The following is a 19,905-nucleotide window of genomic DNA, read 5'->3' as shown; positions in this document are numbered from 1 at the left end:
TTGGTGGTACGAGAGGCCGGGGTGTTACAGCCGGAGCTACCACCACCGTCATCATTGCAGTTTTTTTTTTGGTAAAAAAAAATATTTTTTGAGATATGAGTATTTTTATTATTTCTATTTCATTCATACAATTGTTTTGGATACCAAACAACATAAAATAATAATTCATTTCATTCTCACAGGTTAACCAAACAAGACAAAGAAATGATAATGATCTATTTCATTCTTTTGTCCATTTTATTTCTCCTTCATTCCATTACCTCCAACCAAACATACCCTAAAAGTTCATACAGAGCCGCAAGATTAAATGACCTTGAGCTCAAATCGATTCGTTTACACCTGTTCCTGTGATAAATCAGGGGTCACTATCAAATTCTGGTTAGAAAATGAGAGTTCGTATAGTAAAAATTGTCAGTGTGTCACAACTCATAAAACTTTGGATTATTTTATAACGAACTTTGAAGATGGTCAAGGTAGCTAGCTTCCAAAGCTATTGCACTAGATGCGCATGAAGTCATAACTAAATTCCATAGACCATAGTTACACATTTATAAATCACACACATATACACAAATGTGTGTGTACGTGTGTAGAGGAAAGTTATTGATGAGGGATGTTTAACATACAAAACATAGGAAACCATCAGAAGGAGACACGTGTCCTTGGGGTGAGGGGTAAGGTCGTCCGCACCACAATTACGCACGAATATTACATAATTTCACAACTTATATGAGAATTACACGACCTATATTGATAATTGTGCACCTTCATAATTACGTAGCTTATATATATATATGATGCGGCCTGTTTCTAACGTCATGTTATGCACATAACACATCAACTTAAAAAAAGTAATTTTAAAAGTATAACAATATTACACACAAATTATATATATCATTAGTTTCTCTTTGATCTTTCTTGTGTAAAAAATAATAATTTGGCATTCTTTTTTGATATCAACCATCGAAATCTTAATCTATGAATTTTAGAATCATTTTTAAAATTTATTTTATAAAAGTTTAAGTTTGTATTTATTATATTGTAAAACAGTAAAATAAATAGCTTTTTCACAAACACACGTTTATTTAATTTGAAGATAAGGAAACTAGAAATATTAAATAATCAAATAATTAATAAATACATTGCTTCATGTCCGGAGCAATTATGGCGATAGTTTATAATGGAATGTTTGACCAAAATCAACATATATTAAACTTAGCTTTGAAAACGGTCGACGGAGTTTTCCACGCTTTCCCACCATTTGAATGCGATCGTCATTTCTCATTCTTAAATATATCATGTTCGTTTGTTAAGAAAATAATATGTTTATAAACGATTCTTGAACACTTATTGGACGGGATTTTATGCCCGTGTTCGTTTATTAAGGAAATGAATGTGTTCACGAACACAAATAAAAATTGGCGGAGCCTATAGATTGAGACCGATATATTCATCGATGTGAATAATGAAAACATGTAAAAGAATCGAACGAACACGAACAATGGCATGCTTGTGTTCGTTTATTTAACTTTAAACAAACACGAACACTTAATCGAATTAATATTTATGTTCATGTTCGTTAATTGAAAAAATGAACATTTGTGTTTGTTTTGCTCGTTTGTTTAAAATCTAATTTAACAAAACTTAATAAATAAACGGACATAAATGAACAAATGTAAATGAAGACAAACGAACATAAATGAAAACACTTAAATGAAAGCAAATTAACAAATATAAAATCTTTAATTAGATAACTCATCCAAATAAAATTTAATTATTTTCTATTAATACATAAACGAACATAAATAAACAGACATAAACGAACGTTCCTGAACGTAAATGAACGAACATTACATGTTCATGTTTGTTCGTTTAATTAATCGAACACAAATTTTTTGTTCATATTTGTTCTTTTATTAAATAAACGAACTTCTCATCGAATAGTCTACCGAACGCTTGGTTTGTTTACATGCCTAAATTCTAGTTATGTCTCTCTATTATACTCGCCATGATGTGTTTGCGTTTGAAACTATACATTTCGACAGATTGAGAGAGGCAGCTTCAAAAAATTAAAAAATGGACGTCCCTTGGAAATTCTAGTTTAAAACTATGCTTTCCTATTGAATTCATTTGAAGTTTAATTTAATACAATAACTAATTTTACTAATCTATATATTTTTTATAACTTTTAAATGTAAAGTTTTATCGTTGAGACATGATTTTTATTTATCTACGTGACCGCATAAATATTATTTAAAATCGAGTCGGGTCAAATATATATCGAAAGTATGTATTCTTGCTTTATATATACATAAGAAAATACTTATTTTCTACATGTTCTCGGACTATACGTAATTTGTATCTTAACCATAACAAAATTAATTTTTCTTCGAAAACATTACATAGTGCAAATTCAAATTTAATATCTAGTGTATTATAAAAGGGTAGGTAAGTGATTAAATACCTATGGGGTTTGATGTGGGGTTTGATGTGGGGTTTGATACAATTCTCTTTTGACTAGTTTGATGATGGTGTGATTATGACTTGTACTCTCTTGTGACCTTTTATTTAATGCACCATTGACTTCTAAGTATTTTTGAAATAGATATATAAATAGTTTACAATATTAGTACTATTTAATTGTGATATTTGTATGGCAATGAAAAGACAATTTTAAACATATACGAATCTTTTATCTTTATATCTAGTGTCATACCTGGTCTGATCTGGATCATACCCAGACTAGACCGTACCGTGAGAGCTACAATATCCAACATGTTACCTGGATCGTGAGGGATGAATTGGTTACATGGGTTCGTGGGTATGGGCGGGTAGGGTTCATGGGTTTAATGGGCTAAACCATATAAAATGAGACGAAATCAGTTACATATGATCGGATATGATGAAATTAAGTACATATAAACTTATATGAAAACATTTGTATATGATTAGTTATATGATGAACCCTACGATTACATAGTGCCAATGAAGAAGAACCACCTTATTGATTTGTTACTTTAGTGTTATAAACTTCTAATAAGAAATCAAATTTCAATTTTGTTATAATAATAAAATTTGGAAAAGAAAAAGAAATTGAAATTAGACCCACTCCACTCATATGCGTTCTTCCACAAAAGGAGAACCAGATACAAAAACCTCCCACGGACATAGTAATGCCTCGTTGGCCATTCATGAGTAACGGACTCGTATTATGGACGCTCTTACGAGAGAAATTGATCACTCTTGGTATAACTATAAGCCTATAACCAACTTTTGTTAACTTTTAAATAAAGAACAATGAACTAATAACTACAACTAGCCCAAGTAAGATTTCTTTTGTTTAAAAATTCAAAATTCCCGTACAGCATAAATAGATAATATTTTAATAAAAGTCGTTCAAATTTTCTAAATATTTCGTTAAATAAATTTATAAGAAAATCTTTTTATTGTACAAAGGTGATGAAATCAATACCCTTTAAAGTCTTAAAACTGAGAGAACGTTTGATTGGATGGGTACACTTGTCATTTGACTAATATGATGATGGGACTTGTTACAAACTTACAATCTTCTTTGGCCTTCCAGAAACTGTGAAGTACATTTGACTTGTATGTTGTAGGTCAAGAACTCAAACGTAATCTTTTATAAATTTGATAAGTCGATACAAACCCTAACAGACCAATTTTTATCAAACAACTGAAGAACAGAACCAAGAACAATTACAACTAACTGCGATTGAGATTATCACAAACAAGAACTCAAATCAACAGATGAACAATACTGAATTTCACCAACACGGTGAAACCCTAAGAGAGAACTTGGTGTTTTTGAGAGAAAAAAAAATAATACTGCATAAAACTTGAACCGTCTTTCTTTTCTTTTAAACTGATACAAATAGCAGCCCATCCAAAACAGCCCGTTCATCCAAGCTCCAAGCCCAAACCAGCTTCCAACCACTAGGCCCAGCAACCACTCAGCCCAGCAACCAGCATATTTATTCTCAAACAAAAAATATAAAAACCAATATAAGAAAATTGAACTAATGAAAAAGAAAATTAATAAAGGATGGATATAAAACTGATACAATATATATATATATATATATATATATATATATATATATATATTAACATCCCCCTAAGGTTTATATCCAAAAGAATCAAATAATCCTAACTGTTTGCACATAAAAACATGTTGACTTACCAATAACCCTTTTGTAAGTACATCTGCAAGCTGCTTGTCAGAACGAATAGACACGGTTTTGATAACTCCTGAAGTTATTTTTTCACGCAAGAAAAACAAATCAATTTCAAAATGTTTTATCCGGTCATGAAAAACCGGATTTGCAGCAATAGATATAGCTGCATTATTATCACAATTCAAGGATACTGGAAGAGAAACAGTAACTTTTAATTCTTTTAACAGATTTTTAATCCATATGATTTCTTCAGCACATGCACACATAGCCCTGTATTCAGCCTCAGCTGATGATCTCTAAACCGTTAACTGTTTCTTACTTTTCCAAGCAACAAGTGACTGGTCCAAAAAAACACAAAACCCAGTGACAGATCTTCTTGTATCTAGACACTTAGCCCAATCAAAATCAGCGAAGGCTGTGAGATTAAAAGTATCACCCTTTTTGAACAATATGCCTAAACCAGTAGCTCCTTTTAAATATCTTAACAACCTTAGAGCTAATTGTAAATGAGCATTAGATGGACTATGCATAAACAGACTCAGAAACTGAACAACATAACAAATATCAGGTCTTGTATGGGAAAGATAAATCAATTTACCAATTAATTTTTGATAACCCGTGATACTTTTTAATAAAGTTTTATCTTTAACATAGTGTTGTTCAATAGGAGTACTAATCGGTTTGCATGCACTCATGCCATACTCGGTTAATAACTCCATGCAATATTTTCGTTGAGATAAACACACCCCAAAATCAGACTTTAACACTTCGATTCCCAAAAAATATTTAAGTAGACCCAAATCTTTAATCAAGAAATTTGACTTTAACATTTCTTTGATTGACTCAATAGCACTAACACTGTTATCGGTTATCACAATCTCATCCACATAAACTAATAATACAATAAACACAGAATTATCAGATTTAATAAACAAGGAATAATCACATGTAGACTGAACAAAACCCATACTTAACAATGCACTAACAAGTTTAGCATTCCACATTCTAGGGGCTTGCTTTAAACCATATAAAGATTTTATAAGTTTGCAAACACGTGTATCATTCTTAGAAAAATAACCCTTAGGTAGTTTCATATAAACATCTTCATGCAAATCACCATATAAAAAAGCGTTGTTAATATCTAACTGAAACAGAGGCCAACTATTTTCAACAGCTAAACTAATCACACATCTAACAATTACCATCTTAACAACCGGAGAGAATGTCTCATCAAAATCAATACCTTCTCTTTGACTATATCCCTTAGCGACTAACCTTGCCTTATACCTATCAATTTCACCATTTGCTTTATACTTAATTTTGTATACCCATTTACACCCAATAGCTTTTCTATCTTTGGGTAAGTCAACAAGAATCCAAGTATTATTTCTATACAAAGCACTCATTTCATCATTCATAGCACTAATCCAGTTTGGATCAGTTGCAGCCTCCTGATAGTATTTAAGTTCAACTGTTTTGTTTAAACTAGACATAAAAGACAAGTTTTCAACTGACAAGTTTGAATAGTTAACCACTTTCTCAAATCCATATTTTACTTTCCCTTTGATAACAAAATCATTCAATTTTTTTGGTAAAGCATGATTTCTAGTTGACCTTCTAAGAGGTATCTGATTTGAGGTGCCCTCAGAATTATTATTATTTTCATTTTCAACGCTAGGCTGATCTACCTCACTAGATCCATCAACAGAACTAGCATTATGTGATCCAGTTGGATCATTAACAGTCCTAGAGTTGCTACTAGGTGGTTGATCCTCGCTAGAGTGATCATTTGTTACCCTCATATCATCATCGAGGCCTAATTCATTTAAGGACACTTTGGAAATATCATTATCATAAAGATCAAAAAAATTTAAGTTATTAACAGAAGCATCGATGTTAGAATCAAAGACTTTTAATGATATATTATCTTTAAAAGGAAATATATTTTCATAAAATTTAACATCTCTAGAAAATATAATTTGTTTAGTGTCTAAACACCACAATTTATAACCCTTTTTTTGATATGAGTATCCTAAGAAAACACATTTTTCAGCTCTTTTTTCAAGCTTATGTGACACAGTTAAAACAGTACTAAAACATAAACATCCAAAAGTCCTTAAATGTGATAATGAGGGTTTAAAACCAAAAAAACATTCGTAGGGGGTTTTACCTTCTAACACAGAAGATGGAGTCCTGTTAATAAGATATGCAGCAGTTAGGACACACTCGGACCAGAAAGAAAGAGGAATACCTCCTTGAAAAAGTAAAGACCTGGCAGCATTTAAAAGATGTCTATGTTTTCTCTCCACAACCCCATTTTGTTGTGGAGAATATGTGCAAGAAGTTTGATGCAAAACACCATTATCTCTAAAGAAATTCTTAGTTTGGTTATTGACAAACTCAGTGCCATTATCACTCCTAACAACCTTAATATTCTGACTAAACTGATTTTTAATAAGTTTAAAAAAACTTTCAATGTTATAAAAAACTTCATCCTTGTTTTTCATCAAAAAAATCCAAACAACTCTAGTATAATCATCAACAACCGTTAAAAAAATACTTGTAACCCTCTTTGCTTTTAACCTTATAGGGACCCCACACATCAATATGTATAAGATCACCTATAAATTTTGATTTGTGGTCACTTAAAGGAAAAGGTTCCCTGTGTTGTTTAGCCAAATGACAAACCTCACAGGGATGATAATTTTTTTGAAAATTAAAATTTAATTCAGTTTGTAAAACATTTAAAGCATTATCTGTCACACCCTCAAAATCCACTAACGGAGTTTTACCGTCAGAGGGTGTGAACTGGCAGGATCGGAATCATCAGTTATAATCAAACCATAAAATAAAGTTTCAAAACCATGAAAACGTTTACGAGTAATTAAATGCGGAAGCGTAAAAACCTTTAATCAAAAGTTGCGTCACGCAGGACGACTTAAAACCAAAGATAACCGTTAAAAATTAGTTTGCAGGACAAAAGCGTTTTCAATCAATGCATGTTCCTAAACCGCGCGCCCGCCTCGGCTATCTGAGAATAACATACTAAAAGTGTCAACACAAGGTTGGTGAGTTCACAAGTAATATAAAAATAAATCGTTTAGCGTTTTGCGTTACAGCGTTTTGCGTTACCAGATAGTGTTATGTCAAATTATATATCGATAGGTAGCTAGTCTATACAACAAGTATTACTAAGTGTTCGACACCGAAGCTGACTCGTTAAATAAGTGCCTTGTCACCAGGTCCTCCAGACCATGGTACGTGTTAGCCAAAATTACACCCGCTCGACCTCCAGTCGAGTTTAGCGTTGGGTGGGGTTTGTCAAACCCAGTAGTACTACTCAACAGTGACTCGCTATTCAAAATATTAACAGGTTCGATGTGTAGGACTTCAAATGTTTCGTTTGCCACTTAGCCTTTACAAGTGATATATAATTTATAACAAAATCTTAAATGCGTTGTGGAGTATGTTATCTCCCCCAAGTGAAAAGCGTTTGAAAACAGTTTAAAGAGGGGAAAGTGAAACTCACTGTTTGCGAAGAATTTCCCAAAATAAATCACCAAGATGCGCGTCACCGAAAAACTCTCTCTAACGTTCTAAAACAACAAAGAGATTTTTCTAAGTGTCGGAATATTATCGAGTCTCTAGACCCGGCACATAATACCTATGCACATAACATGTTTCGTGTTTCGTTTGTGAATCGTGGGTGACTTAAACAAGTGTTTTTGTGACACATTACATGTGTAAGCAATCATATACGTGTCATGTATTCATAACGTACGTTACTAGCAATTATTCCCCGTAAGGGCATTTTGGTCAACAAATAACAATTAACTAGCCATTATTCCCCATGAGGGCAATCTGGTCAAATCATGGCAATCAATTAGAAATTATTCCCCGCAAGGGTATTTTGGTCAAAACATAACAATTATATAACAAGTATCATGTTTCATGCATTTTTACACAACTCAGCAGCTAGTTTCACCGAGACAGAAATCCTACTAGAAAGATTGTAATATTTCACCGATCATAGCATCTCAATTAATTTACCAAAAATCATCACAGAAGCACATATGTCTTAGGTTTCTATAACATATTTTATTACATTTTTATTCCTCACAGTTTTCTCACAATCATCAAATCATTACATCAAACTCATAACAGTCAAATTCATGCGCAACAGAATGTTATTTGCAATTCCCGTTAAACGAAAAATTCAATAAATGCAAGACTACTTGGGTTAGGTTCCTAACTCAATGAGTCAACTTCCAGAAGTGGAACCAACCCAATTGGTCTCATAGTTCATGAGATATAACATTTACAACATAACCTAACAGCAGGTCTAACAGCTCAGCTTTGCACAACGTTTTTGTAAAATCATAAAAGTTAACCTTTACTTGTCCAAAAGTTACAAATTTATACTCTATAGAAACTAGACTCAACCTAGTTTACTGTAGTACTAATAATCTCAACCAATTTTCATATTTACACTTCGTTACAGTCACTTAAACATCAAATACACATTCTGTCCAGAAACTGTTTGCATCCAAACTCAACATATTAACAATCTATGAACTATCATGCATTCATATGACCCTCTAGACTCCATAAACACCATCCATGCACATCAATTACATATTACATACTTGATTAGGGTTTGTGTTTGAACTCAAATCAAAGACACAACAATTTACATGCAACAAGATTCAATCTAGTTATCAAATCATCATCCAAATAACAACAATCATAATAACTATATACATACACAAAATCGGCAGCTTAGGGTTTGTGGTTAACCCAACAAACATCAAAATCAAGCAACAAGAATGTATAGAATGATCAATTATACCTTCCTAGCACCTAGTTCTTCAATCAAACACTTGATTTGAGGGTTGAATGTGAGTGTATAGTGGACGGCAGCCGTGAGGGAGGGGGTATGGGGTTCCGATCGGGGTTAGGGAGAAAGAGAATAGGTTAGGGTTAAGGTTATTAGTATATATTTATAATAATAATAAGTTACACTCAAGTCCCTCCACTATCAATTGTTGTTTTTCTAACTTAACTAACTAGTTTACATCTTGAGTTAACGTTTATAACCATGTTATCACATAACACATAAGTCTAACACATAATTATCACATAATTACTGTTTTGACGTTTTTCGTTTATTTATCAATCGTTTGCGTCAACTCGTTTGCGTTTCGGTGCAATTCCCGAAAGACTACACATGTAGTAAGTGTTAAGCGTCATTTAAACCCTAGTTTAAATGTAATGAAGTGTGCGTTATAGATTTAGTGATCTTAAGTTTGAATTGACGGAGTTGAGTTAACGGAGTTAACCTGAAATTGACGATTGTCACATCATTCCCATGTTAAAGAATTTTCGTCCCACGTGAACTCCGGTCCACGTCTCGAGTTCCAACGAACTTTAACGATTGGAATTTTGCTGTGTTTGTGCGTTTTGGTTTCCCAATCCAAAACCTCGACTGGTTCCTCAATGAAACGTAACTGTTTATCAACTTGCAGTTCCTCCAAAGGAACTACTTGGGTTTCATCGGACAGGTATTTCTTCAAATTTGATACGTGGAATACATCGTGTACGCCACTGAGTTCTGTTGGTAGGTCCAGTCGATACGCCACCGGACCAATGCGCTCAGTTATCCGGTACGGACCAACATACCGTGGGTTGAGTTTGTTTCGCTTCCCAAAGTGAACCACACCTTTCCAATGTGAGACTTTGAGTAACACTCGATCGTTCACTTGAAATTCGAGGGGTTTTCGGAGCTTGTCGGCGTAACTCTTTTGGCGATCTCGTGCTGCTGCCATGCGATTTCGGATTTGAACAATCTTTTCCGAAGTTTCGAGTACCAGTTCCGGACCAGTGATTTGGCTGTCACCCACCTCTGCCCAGCAGAGTGGTGATCGACACTTCCGTCCGTACAGCGCTTCAAACGGCGCTGCCTTAATACTTGCGTGGTAGCTGTTATTGTACGAAAACTCTACCAATGGTAAGTGGGGTTCCCAACTTTTTCCGAAATCCAATACGCAGGCACGCAACATATCCTCCAGGGTCTGAATAGTTCGCTCACTTTGCCCATCCGTCTGAGGATGGTATGCTGTGCTCATATCGAGACGGGTGCCTAGTGCGCTTTGCAGCGACTTCCAAAAGTGCGAAGTGAAACGAGAATCTCGATCAGAAATGATTGAGACATGCACTCCGTGTCTAGACACTACTTCCTTCATGTAAACACGAGTCAGTCTTTCCATTTTGTCCGTTTCTTTAATCGCTAGGAAGTGTGCCGATTTAGTCAACCGGTCAACGATCACCCAGATGGTATCGCATCCCGTCGGTATCTTTGGTAAACCCGTAATAAAATCCATTGAGATGTGTTCCCATTTCCACATTGGGAGTTCCGGTTGTTGCAGTAGACCAGATGGTTTCTGGTATTCTATCTTGACTCTGGCACAAGTCAAGCATTTGCTCACGTAGGTGGCAATGTCGGCTTTCATGTTCGGCCACCAGTAAAGTGCCTTTAAATCATGATACATTTTATCTGAGCCAGGGTGGATAGAATATCGGGACTTATGTGCTTCGTCCATCACTAGAGTTCTTAACTCTCCGTATCGTGGAACCCAAATCCGGTTCTCAAAATATCGGACCCCGTCCGATTTGGTTTCAAGTTGCTTGTTCATGCCCCGCATGAGTTCCGATGGAAGATTATCATCTTTCAAAGCTTCAAGTTGCGCATCGCGAATCTGATCGGGTAAGCTGTCATGAATCGTGAGTTGCAATGCTCGCACTCGTCTGGGTTTATCTGTTTCTTTTCTGCTGAGGGCGTCGGCCACCACATTAGCCTTGCCAGGGTGGTACTTGATGGCACAATCATAATCCTTGAGCAGCTCAACCCAACGACGCTGTCGCATGTTCAGCTCCTTCTGATCGTAGATATGTTGGAGACTCTTGTGGTCGGTGTAAATGGTAAACTTGGTACCGTACAAGTAATGCCTCCATATCATAAGAGCAAACACCACAGCTCCAAGTTCCAAATCATGGGTCGTGTAGTTCTTCTCGTGAACCCGTAGTTGTCGAGAGGATTAGGCTATAACCTTCTCGAGTTGCATCAGCACACAACCGAGACCTTGTATAGATGCGTCACAGTGTACCTCAAAATTTTCCGTTCCCTCGGGGAGGGCTAAAATAGGGGCGCTGCAGAGTTTGGTTTTCAATAGTTGAAAGGCGGATTCTTGCGCGTCACCCCAATTGTACTTAGTGCCTTTGTGATTTAAAGCGGTGAGGGGTTGAGCAATCTTTGAAAATCCCTCGATGAAACGCCGGTAGTAGCCGGCCAATCCTAGGAATTGTCGCACCTCAGTCGGAGTCTTAGGTGCTTCCCAGTTTTTGATGGCCTCTACCTTACCGGGATCGACATGGATACCATTCTCGTTGATCACATGTCCTAAAAAGTGAACCTCGCGAAGCCAAAATTCACATTTCGAGAGTTTAGCATACAGTTGTTCCCTCTTCAATAATTCCAGAATTACCCTTAGGTGTTCTTCATGGTCAGCTTCGTTCTTTGAGTAGACGAGAATATCATCAATGAAAACAATCACAAACTTGTCGAGGTACGCCTTGCATACTCGATTCATGAGATCCATAAATACAACTGGTGCGTTGGTTAGGCCAAAAGGCATAACCGAAAACTCGTAGTGACCATACCGTGTTCTGAAAGCCGTCTTTGAGATATCTTCTTCGCGCACTCTTAGTTGGTGATAACCAGATCGCAGATCGATCTTCGAGTAGTAACTCGATCCTTGAAGCTGGTCAAATAAATCATCAATTCGGGGTAAAGGATAACGGTTCTTGACCGTCACCTTGTTCAACTCCCGGTAGTCGATACACATGCGGAAAGTCCCATCTTTCTTTCGGACAAACAAGACAGGGGCTCCCCATGGCGATGAGCTAGGTCGGATAAAACCCTTATCTAACAAATCTTGCAACTGAGTGGACAACTCCTGAAGTTCCGCCGGTGCGAGCCGATACGGGGCTCGTGCTATGGGTGCTGCACCGGGTGTCAACTCGATTTGGAATTCGACTTGACGAATAGGAGGGAGTCCGGGCAAATCCTCCGGGAAAACTTCCGGAAAATCTCTCGCAACCCGGTATATCTTCAATTCGTTTCTCCTCCGCGGGTTTCTCAACAATCTGCGCCAAAATTGCCGGATGACCCTTTCGTAGATACTTCTGCGCCTTCATAAGGGTAATGACGCTGGTGGTCATGCCGCTTCTCTCACCTCGGACCGAAATGATCTCGCCGGAAGGGGTAGTAATGTGCACTATCTTATCGTGGCATATAATCTCCGCTCGGTTCTCGGATAACCAGTCCATGCCGACAACGACATCGAAACTACTAAGCGTAAAAGGAATAAGGTCGATATCAAAGACATGACCTGACAGTTTTAACTTACATCCCGCAAGTACATGAGTCGTTACTATAGTCTTACCGTCAGCTAATTCAACAGGAAACTTAGCATCTAACGGAATTGGAGTTAAGTCTAAGAGTTGACTAAAGGCTTTCGACACAAAACTCCTATCAGCTCCAGTGTCAAACAATACAGAAGCAAAACAATCGTTTACAGGGAACTTACCAGTCACCACGTGCGGATCATTGCGGGCTTGACCCGACCCAATTACAAACGCTCTTCCCTTGCCATTGCTTCCACCATTACTGCCACTTCCATTACCCCCATTGTTGTCATTCTGTTTCAGCTTGGGGCAATCTTTTCTGAAATGACCTTCCTGCCCACATTCAAAACATCCCTTCGTCGTCATAGGTGGCTTAGGAGCACCCTTTGCCACAAGGTCTCCTCTACATTCTTTCGCTTGGTGACCCATCTTTCCGCATCTCTGACACTTGACACGGTCACACTGGCCAACATGATGATAGTTGCACCTGTTGCACTTTGGATATTTCCCAGCATATCTGCTCGAAACCTGCCCGCTAGCGTTGTTGTTGTTGTTGTGATTCTGAGTGTTAAAGCTCCGAGCGAATTCGGGCTTACGGTAGTGCTATTGCGGTGGGAGGTTCGAGGATGAAGATCTGGTGTTGTCAAACTTCCTTTTCCCGCTGTTCGGGTTGCTGTTGCTGTTATTGTCGTTACTCGGGTTGTCACGGGCTTTAGTGGTCGAACCCCTAAGTGGTAACGCACCTTGGGTCACAGCCTGATCCGTCAGTTTGTGAGCTAAACGGATCGCTTGTTGTATCGTGGCTGGTCTGGAGGACGTCACCATGCCCTGAATCTGCGGTGCTAATCCATCAATGTACATTTCTATCCTCTTGCTCGGCGGATCCACCATCCTCGGACACATCACAGCCAACTCGTGCGAACGAGTAGTGTAGGTTTCGATTTCCGAGCCCACCATCTTCAGTGACCAAAATTCCGACTCTAACTTCGAAATCTCCTCTCTTGGACAGTACTCCTCTCGCATCATATTTTTGAACTCCTCCCAGTTCATCGCATTAGCCAGTTCCAATCCAAGGATCTGGACGTTCGAATTCCACCAAGTGAGGGCAGAATCCTCAAGTGTTCCAGCAGCGAATTTGACCCTACTGGCAGGGGGACAATTACACATCTCAAAGGCCGACTCGGCCTTCTCAGCCCAACGCAGGAAGCCTATAGCTCCCTCAGTGCCCTTAAACGTACTGGGCTTGCAGTCAAGGTAGTTCTTGAAGGTACACGTTCCACTTGGACCTCCAGTTTGGTTCTGAACGTGTGCGGCTAGAGCGGCCGCCGCATGGTCGTTCAGCAGAGTTTGGAGTTCAGCTGCAGTCAAGCTGATGTTACCACGTCCTCGTCCAGCGTTTCTTCCAGCCATTTCCTAGAATCACAGTATAAAATGTTAAACATGAATTTTTCTTTCATATACAACACACCATACATGTAATAAAAAGATAGGTAAGAAAGAAATAAGAAACAACATCACATCACAACCACATATTAATCTAAATAAAAAATCATGATTAAAACCATTGTATTCGCTACAAAGTATTTCCAATCAATCCTTAAAATCATAGAAAAATAATAGTTCGGATGGAGACAACCCCTCCATCTAAGTGTCATCATCACTAGATGTCATCGTCTGAGGACACCTCTGAGTGTGCCTCTTCCTCAGCCGGTTCTTCTTCGGGTTCCTCCTCGGGATCTTCCTCGGGATCCTCCTCAGGCTCCTCTTCGGGGTCTTCTTCAGGTTCTGCCTCAGGCTCGGCCTCAGGTTCGGCTGCGTTCTGAGCAAGTTGCATTTGTAAGACATTGCAACGCTCTAAAGCTATCTCGGTTCGGGTCCTTGCTTCTTGGAGTTGCTCTTGCAAGTCTATCATCTCAGCATGCATCTTCATCATAACTTTCATCTGTTGATCACTAGTCTCTTGCATTTCTTTCATTGCCGCTGCCATGCGGGTAATATCCTTCTTAGTCTCGGTTCCGTCCTTCAATAGTTCGGAAACGTTGGCTCTCGTATAGCGCATGTAACCCACATCACGCTCCAAACAAGAAACGACAGCTGCGAGAACTCGCTCTACAGGTTCGGTTATGGGTGGTAGGGTGTTGGGATAAGCAGGGTGGTTCGGGTGAGGTAACGGGGGAACTTGTTCGAGATAGACCATACGTCTGATCATGTTAGGGTACCATTCCCAGCTAACGTCGTTTTCGTAAATGTCTTCCGGATAGGCGGTACCTCTTCGGTGCGGGAGCTTCGAGTTCCGGGACTACTCGGGGTGGCGAGGCGGTAGGTTACTGCGGTTCTTTCCCGTGAGCATGCGTCATCGAATTGGATGATGATGAGGGTGGCGTCGACATTCCTACAGGCAAGCCGTGTATGCGCGCGCGTATGAGTGAAAGAGGTAAAGAGATAAGATTACAAGACTACACAAACCTATGCAGTGCGTATCATTATAACTAATGGGTCGTTGCGGTTATAGTCTAGTATGCATGCAGCTTCTAGTTCGCTATAACCAATGGCTCTGATACCAATCTGTCACACCCTCAAAATCCACTAACGGAGTTTTACCGTCAGAGGGTGTGAACTGGCAAGATCGGAATCATCAGTTATAATCAAACCATAAAATAAAGTTTCAAAACCATGAAAACGTTTACGAGTAATTAAATGCGGAAGCGTAAAAACCTTTAATCAAAAGTTGCGTCACGCAGGACGACTTAAAACCAAAGATAACCGTTAAAAATAAGTTTGCAGGACAAAAGCGTTTTCAATCAATGCAAGTTCCTAAACCGCGCGCCCGCCTCGGCTACCTGAGAATAACTTACTAAAAGTGTCAACACAAGGTTGGTGAGTTCACAAGTTAAATAAAAATAAATCGTTTAGCGTTTTCCTTCAGCGTTACAGCGTTACAGCGTTTTGCGTTACAGCGTTTTGCGTTACCAGATAGTGTTATGTCAAATTATATATCGATAGGTAGCTAGTCTATACAACAAGTATTACTAAGTGTTCGACACCGAAGCTGACTCGTTAAATAAGTGCCTTGTCACCATGTCCTTCAGACCATGGTACGTGTTAGCCAAAATTACACCCGCTCGACCTCCAGTCGAGTTTAGCGTTGGGTGGGGTTTGTCAAACCCAGTAGTACTACTCAACAGTGACTCGCTATTCAAAATATTAACCGGTTCGATGTGTAGGACTTCAAATGTTTCGTTTGCCACTTAGCCTTTACAAGTGATATATAATTTATAACAAAATCTTAAATGCGTTGTAGAGTATGTTATCTCCCCCAAGTGAAAAGCGTTTGAAAACAGTTTAAAGAGGGGAAAGTGAAACTCACTGTTTGCGAAGAATTTCCCAAAATAAATCACCAAGATGCGCGTCACCGAAAAACTCTCTCTAACGTTCTAAAACAACAAAGAGATTTTTCTAAGTGTCGGAATATTATCGAGTCTCTAGACCCGGCACATAATACCTATGCACATAACATGTTTCGTGTTTCGTTTGTGAATCGTGGGTGACTTAAACAAGTGTTTTTGTGACACATTACATGTGTAAGCAATCATATACGTGTCATGTATTCATAACGTACGTTACTAGCAATTATTCCCCGTAAGGGCATTTTGGTCAACAAATAACAATTAACTAGCCATTATTCCCCATGAGGGCAATCTGGTCAAATCATGGCAATCAATTAGAAATTATTCCCCGCAAGGGTATTTTGGTCAAAACATAACAATTATATAACAAGTATCATGTTTCATGCATTTTTACACAACTCAGCAGCTAGTTTCACCGAGACAGAAATCCTACTAGAAAGATTGTAATATTTCACCGATCATAGCATCTCAATTAATTTACCAAAAATCATCACAGAAGCACATATGTCTTAGGTTTCTATAACATATTTTATTACATTTTTATTCCTCACAGTTTTCTCACAATCATCAAATCATTACATCAAACTCATAACAGTCAAATTCATGCGCAACACAATGTTATTTGCAATTCCCGTTAAACGAAAAATTCAATAAATGCAAGACTACTTGGGTTAGGTTCCTAACTCAATGAGTCAACTTCCAGAAGTGGAACCAACCCAATTGGTCTCGTAGTTCATGAGATATAACATTTACAACATAACCTAACAGCAGGTCTAACAGCTCAGCTTTGAACAACGTTTTTGTAAAATCATAAAAGTTAACCTTTACTTGTCCAAAAATTACAAATTTATACTCTATAGAAACTAGACTCAACCTAGTTTACTGTAGTACTAATAATCTCAACCAATTTTCATATTTACACTTCGTTACAGTCACTTAAACATCAAATACACATTCTGTCCAGAAACTGTTTGCATCCAAACTCAACATATTAACAATCTATGAACTATCATGCATTCATATGACCCTCTAGACTCCATAAACACCATCCATGCACATCAATTACATATTACATACTTGATTAGGGTTTGTGTTTGAACTCAAATCAAAGACACAACAATTTACATGCAACAAGATTCAATCTAGTTATCAAATCATCATCCAAATAACAACAATCATAATAACTATATACATACACAAAATCGGCAGCTTAGGGTTTGTGGTTAACCCAACAAACATCAAAATCAAGCAACAAGAATGTATAGAATGATCAATTATACCTTCCTAGCACCTAGTTCTTCAATCAAACACTTGATTTGAGGGTTGAATGTGAGTGTATAGTGGACGGCAGCCGTGAGGGAGGGGGTATGGGGTTCCGATCGGGGTTAGGGAGAAAGAGAATAGGTTAGGGTTAAGGTTATTAGTATATATTTATAATAATAATAAGTTACACTCAAGTCCCTCCACTATCAATTGTTGTTTTCTAACTTAACTAACTAGTTTACATCTTGAGTTAACGTTTATAACCATGTTATCACATAACACATAAGTCTAACACATAATTATCACATAATTACTGTTTTGACGTTTTTCGTTTATTTATCAATCGTTTGCGTCAACTCGTTTGCGTTTCGGTGCAATTCCCGAAAGACTACACATGTAGTAAGTGTTAAGCGTCATTTAAACCCTAGTTTAAATGTAATGAAGTGTGCGTTATAGATTTAGTGATCTTAAGTTTGAATTGACGGAGTTGAGTTAACTGAGTTAACCTGAAATTGACGATTGTCACATTATTCCCATGTTAAAGAATTTTCGTCCCGAAAATTTGAGTCAAGTCGTGATGAGTGTCTGAAAGAGTAAGAAAAAAAAATATTTCAGTTGTCATATTATCAGCAGGATGACCTAACCTAGCATGCCACAAATTAATCATATCATGACTATTCATCCACACCTTTAGAGAGCTAGTGACACCACCACAGAAGTATAGACCATCTAACTGACTACCAGTCACCAGGACTTTCCTTGTGAGTAAATCCTGGAGATAGCAATTATTTTCATCAAAAATAACTTTGACTTTGTTATCCTTAGCAAGTTTATGAATAGATAGTAGATTTACTTGAAATTCAGGAACAACTAAAACATCATTTAAAATAATAGAGTCACTTAATTTTATATTTTCTATTTTAGTAACTATGGCATTAGACCCATTTGGGTGTTTAACAGTTACATTAAATTCAGAAATATCAATTTGATCAAAAATATTTTCATCATTTTTTACCATATGTTGGTTTGCACCTGAATCTACTATCCATTCATTATTGGTTAAAAAAGGAAAACTACTAGCAAAACAAAACATCTTAGGACTAAAAATACTAGCAGAAAAAGATCCTTGACTCTTACCTCCTATATGAGAAGTAGGAGCACTATCTCCTTGCTTTTCATTCAAGAGACTAAGAAGTTTTGTAACTTGCTCAGAAGTTAATGTAGCTCTAGAGCTAGAAGTGGACTAATCATTTTTACCTTGCACGGCATTATTTGAAACCACAGACTTAGATCCTTGATTAAAAGACTGGCCCCCCTTGGTCTAGGACCTTGGGGGTATCCAACAATCTCAAAACACCTTTCAACAGTGTGCCCAATCTTATTGCAATGTGTGCATTTAAGGTTAGGGTTGGGCCCTCAGTTGAATTTTTTCTTAGTGTCAAAAGATTGACTCGACTTAGACACGAACCCCATATTTTGAGTTTGTGCCTTAGAAGTCCCACTAGAGTTTCTATGGGACTCTTCCCTAGACACAATTGAGAAAGCATTTTTAATAGTAGATAGAGGATCCCTAGTTAACAAAGAAGTTCTAACAGATTGGTAAACATCATCTAAGCCCATTAAGAATTGCATAAGTTTTATTAACTGGTTAAAATCATTAAATTTTTTTGATGCATTGCAACTACACGACGGGAGTTGAACCATAGCATCAAATTGTTTCCACATAGTATTAAGTTTATGATAATATTCAGACACAGAAGAACCATTTTGATTAAGAGAATTCATTTTTTGATAAAGGCCAAACACCACAAACCCATCCACTTTATCATAAGTTTCTTTTAAATCTTGCCAAACATCTAAAGCTTTCCTAGAAAAAACTTGTCCTAAGTATAGTTCATCAGACACATAATTAAGAATCCAAGACAGAACCACAGAATTACATCTATCCTATTGTTTCCCAAGAACTTCGTTATCAAGTGATCTTTTATAAGAATCGTCAATAAAACCAACTTTATTTTTAACTTGCAAAGCGAGAAACATAGCATTAGCCCATACAGTGTAATTTTCTGTACCTTTCAGTTTTATATTCACAATAGTTAAAGTGTTACAGTCACTTGCATGCAAATACAACGGATCACTAGCCTCTAACTTACTAACAAGCGTTTCAGTATCACCCATAGTAACAATCAAGAAAATCAAGTATGAATATCACACAAGTATAAGCACATAAACTGGCCCGACTAGTCCAGCAACAACAAAGGCCTATTGCCAAAAAAACAAAAATAAAACCTAAAATTATCAAAGAGAAAAATAAAGACAAAAAAAATTAAAAAGGAAGGAACGGTCTCACAAAGGTATAAGCAAGAGTATTAGAAGAAACCAGATGATCCTCAACTCCCAATTTGCCGCGAATCAGACTAATAACCCGAACTAAACAGCCTTTCAAACAGATCATCAATTGCCGAACAAACCTAGGGTTTCAAATTAGAAACCCTAAACACATCAACCAGAGAATAAACGCGGAAGAATGGTAGATCAGAGCCTCATCTTCTCTGATACCATGTCAACAACTCAAA

General features: G+C 37.4%; 1 long non-coding RNA gene across 1 annotated transcript; it reads right to left on the bottom strand.

The window, feature by feature from the left end:
• Positions 1-6,015: 6,015 nt before the first annotated feature.
• Positions 6,016-18,859, bottom strand: LOC143557732 (uncharacterized). The gene is made up of 3 exons (XR_013139624.1): positions 18,467-18,859; positions 18,018-18,101; positions 6,016-6,389 (listed from the first exon to the last, which is right to left on the bottom strand). It is a non-coding gene; the product is annotated as an uncharacterized LOC143557732 (long non-coding RNA).
• Positions 18,860-19,905: the final 1,046 nt, after the last annotated feature.

This window comes from Bidens hawaiensis, unplaced genomic scaffold, assembly GCF_021521415.1.
Source record: "Bidens hawaiensis isolate Kalapana, Puna unplaced genomic scaffold, B.hawaiensis_p1.1 tig00019096_1, whole genome shotgun sequence".
NCBI lineage: Eukaryota > Viridiplantae > Streptophyta > Magnoliopsida > Asterales > Asteraceae > Bidens > Bidens hawaiensis.
This window is presented reverse-complemented; position numbering and strand designations above follow the sequence as displayed.